Source organism: Trichomycterus rosablanca, chromosome 16 (genome assembly GCF_030014385.1).
Source record: "Trichomycterus rosablanca isolate fTriRos1 chromosome 16, fTriRos1.hap1, whole genome shotgun sequence".
In the NCBI taxonomy this organism is placed as follows: Eukaryota; Metazoa; Chordata; class Actinopteri; order Siluriformes; family Trichomycteridae; genus Trichomycterus; species Trichomycterus rosablanca.
Genome location: NC_086003.1, coordinates 19,250,928 through 19,255,510, shown reverse-complemented (window position 1 = coordinate 19,255,510; position 4,583 = coordinate 19,250,928).

Below are 4,583 nucleotides of genomic sequence, written 5' to 3'. Positions count from 1 at the left end.
AACCACAGCCTTAAAAGGATTGTCAAGAAAAAGCCATTTAAGAATTTGGGGGTATTCACAAGGAGTGGACTGCGGCTGGAGTCTGTGCTTCAAGAGCCACCACACACAAATCCAAGGCTACAATTGTCGCATTCCTTGTGTCAAGCCACTCATGATCCAGAGACAAGGTCAGAAGCATCTTACCTGGCCTAGGAGAAAAAGAACCGGACTGTTTCTCAGTGGTCCAAAGTCCTGTTTTCAGATGAAAATTTATTTTGTATTTTATTTGGAAATCAAGGTCCCAGAGTCTGGAGGAATAGTGGAGAGGCACATAATCCAAGTTGCTTGAGGTCCAGTGTGAAATTTACACAGTCAGTGATGATTTGGGGAGCCATGTCATTTGCCGATGTTGGTCCACTGTGTTATATCAAGTTCAAAGTCAGAGCAGCCATCTACCAGGAATTTTTAAAGTTCTTCATGCTTCCCTCTGCTGACAAGCTTCATGGAGATGCTGATTAAATTTTCCAGCAGGACTTGGCACCTGCCCACACTGCCAAAAGTACCAATAACTGGTTTAATAACCACAATATCACTGCTTGATTGGCCAGCAGACTCCCCTGACCGAAACCCCATAGAGAATCTATGGGGTATTGTCAAGAGAAAGATGAGAGACACCAGACCCAACAATGAAGACGAGCTGAAGGCCGCTATTAAAGCAACCTGGGCTTCCATAACACCTCAGCAGTGCCACAGGCTGATCGCCTTCATGCCACGCCGCATTGATGCAGTAATTCATGCAAAAGGAGCCCTGACCAAGTACTGTACATACTTTTCAGTAGACCAACATTTCTGTATTCAAAATCCTTTTTTTATCGGTCTTATGTAATATTCTAATTTTCTGAGATACTGATTTTTAGGTTTTCATTAGCTGTAAGCCATGATCATAAAAATTAAAGGAAATCAACGCTTGAAATATATCACTGTGTATAATGAATCTAAATAATATATGAGTTTCACTTTTTGGATTAAATTACTGAAATAAATGAACTTTTCAATGATATTTTAATTTATTGAGATGCATCTGTAGTGTAGTTAGCTTAGACACTATTTTATTTTATAATCTATTTAAACAAATAAAACACAATTTCACAAACTATTTAATAATCATTTAAGGTTCAGATTCGAAAAACCTAGAGTTTAATGGTGGATATAGAATATGATTTAGCACCAAGTCTGTCGTCAGTAGCTGCAGATGAGACTTGTGGTATGGTTACAAGGAATTTTCTGGGGAATTTAATTTTTGTATTAAGAGCAATTTTTTACATCGTGTCACAAGCATCTTGAACAGGGTAATAAAGTCTCCATGTCCAATTTTTATTCCCTTTTTGTCTCGAATTTGCTAATTTCCTTGTACATTCAGGGGACCTCTCCCAGCTGCACCTAAAGACCGACCAGCAGTGGATTCTAACATGTTTTAAGGGCTGGTTTATACTTTATTCCTCATGTGTCACACAAAAATGACAGAGCTAAACTTTATACTTACTATTTATGTTCTCTTGTCGAGTATAGATGGAACTCTATATAAGATAAATGCTCTATCCTTGCCTCAGACAAATAATGCAACAGTTAACCCTGTCTGCAGCTCCTACAATCCACAGCGGCCATGGAAGATGGATGCGCTCAGTGCCCTGTCCCCTGTACACAAGCATTGTCTATGTTCATTATTTTGCACCCGTTTGTGTTAATTGATTGTGTTTTGGATTTAGCTGTTCTAAGTTTACGGTCTCTAATATCATTAGCAAATTGCATTAGTTCAGTAGCCTTAGTGTGTTTTCACCTTGTTCCTGTTTATAGCCTACGACTTCAGTCTAGCCCTTGTATTTAGGGTTGCCAACTTTCAGAACTGGAAATAAGGAACACCCTGGGCTGGCGGGATGCCAAGTGTTTACCTGAGGGGGGGGGGGGGGGGCATTAGGACATAGGAACATTATTAAAATGTTTTATTTAGGCTGTTTAACATATATTATTTTCATTCTTTATAATAAATCAGAACCATATTTTAGGTAAAACAACATAAAGAACATCATGTAACCTTTTTTCTCAATAGTGAAAACAACATTTTTACATAATCCATCTTCACACTGACATGCAGCCCTGGTTGTGGACTGCGTTGCCCACCCCAGCACCCCCATAGCGCCCCCATAGCGCCCCCATAGCGCCGGCCCTGCTTGTGTTACTTTAGTTTCGCCCTAAGCCGGATTCGAACCTAGGGCAGAAGAACGTGCACTATGCGCTCTGCCCACTGCGCTACTCAAACAGCGGAGTATTTATAGTGGTGGTAAATTCAGTTCATTTTATGGACTCGGGTTAATCTGAGTCACTCAGTAATGTGATCTGGTTCACTTTGCATCCAAATATCACTTGTCTTCCATGCACTCATCTTCTGTAAATAAATCCTTCTCTCTTAATTCTCTTGGCCCCTCACACTTCTCTTATCAGTGACAAGTTGACACTTTTTTTTAAGTAAAATCTTGATCATGCGGGAGAGTGGGGTGGACTCACCTACCAATCAGATGGGTATATTAATGGGTCAAGGGTTTAAAATGACCATGGGGGCTATAAGTGGTACAGTACTAAAGTAGCCTGTAATAATTTTAATAATAATATAACTATATTTTGTTATTTTGCTTACAAGAAAATATGCTGCATTACTAATCTATACTGCTACTGCTGATAATAATAATAATAATAATAATAATAATAGCATGTGCATAAAATCAGCCACATAACGAACACCAGTGTGTTTAATCGCTGTTTATTGGAATATTTAACTTATTACTGAGATTCATAGACTGGAGTGAAGTCGGTTCAGCCAAATCATCTGAGTCAGAGGTGTTTCCGGTGAGTCGGCTCACTCGCCTTGTGCCAGTCAGAGGACTCATAGGATCCGGGTTCATTGAGATTTTGGACTCGTGATTCCTGATTCAGTACAACATTTACATTTACGCTTTTATCCAAAGCGACTTACACAATGAGCAATTGAGGGTTAAGGGCCTTGCTCAAGGACCCAACAGTGGCAACTTTGTGGTGGCGGGGCTTGAACCGGCAACCTTCTGTTTACTAGTCCAGTACCTTAACCACTGAGCTATCACTGGCCCAAGTATAAAGATTCGAATCATTAACCCGGGTGATTCAGGAACCGCCCAGCTCTAGTATTGAACAGTCTAATCTGCAGCGTTTCTCTCCCATTGATAAAAATACGGAACAAAGCGCGTCCCGTATCAGTTCAATACGGAACGCGACATTTAGTTTCAAAATACGGAACGATTCCGTATTTTACGGGACGGTTGGCAACCCTACTTGTATTGTTTGCCTGTCGTCTGATGCCTCGGATTGTGATTTGGACATCTCTGCCCGAACTTTGTTAATAAACTACATGAAATTGCATCTAAAACCTGTACAAAGTTGTAATTTAGCCATGAAGATCAATCGATTAGGTATTGATATAAAATAGTTTAACAATGTATTAAATTAACAGGCGTAATGACTTCAAAAACCAGAATGTGGCGCCAAAAGATGGTAATCCCTTATCTACCTCATTTCTGAGTTAGCAGTAAAATCTTTTTACACTGTAATTGTACTAATGCCCTTAACATTTCAGATACTTTGACCCTATTTGTCCCTAGTTTTCTTTATCAAAAAACAGCAAATGGAAGTATTTATTTATTTGGGTTTTAACGTCATGTTTTACACTTACATTCATGACAGGAATGGTAGTGACTCATTACACAAGATTCTTCAGTTCACAAGTTTATATCGAACACAGTCATGGACAATTTTGTATCTCCAACTCACCTCACTTGCATGTCTTTGGACTGTTGGAGGAAGCCGGAGCACCCGGAGTAAAACCACGCAGACACGGGCTGAACATGCAAACTCCACACAGAAAGGACCCGGACCGCCCCACCTGGGGATCGAACCCAGGACCTTCTTGCTGTGAGGCAACAGTGCTACCCACTTAGCCACCGTGCTGCCCACAAGTGGAAGTAAATGTGCATTATGACATGTTCCTTTACAGTTGGCCCTGTGCTAAAGCTCAACTTATCTGTTTTGTGTGATAAGCTTTCACTTTTACACCATAAAACAGACAAATCCAGCTGTTTCCAATCAAATACTCAAATGGTTGAAGACATTAACAGATGCTCATATGGATGCTAATGACTTCCACAGAGTATGTGAACTTTCACATTTGCTTTGCATTCTTCCCTCTTTTTCTCTTTTACAAAATTGGCACAAAAAGAATTAAATGATTTAACAGTTGTTTTTTTCTCTAATATCATACAAAAGAAACAAAATTACTGACCTCAGAGAGGGAGTCATGACTTGCTGCAGAGGCTGCCATAAAGTGAGCATGATGAAATAATGTCAGTTTAAAGTTAATTCTTAAAACCATGTTTGACCTCAGTTACATTTTATGAGCACTGTATTCTGGGAACAGCTTTGTACTTTCCAGCTTGTACTATCTCAAATGTGCTTTACTGCATTACGATCAGATGACTGGAAATGGCACTGTTCCAGGACTTTGCAAAGTAGAACATGAAAAG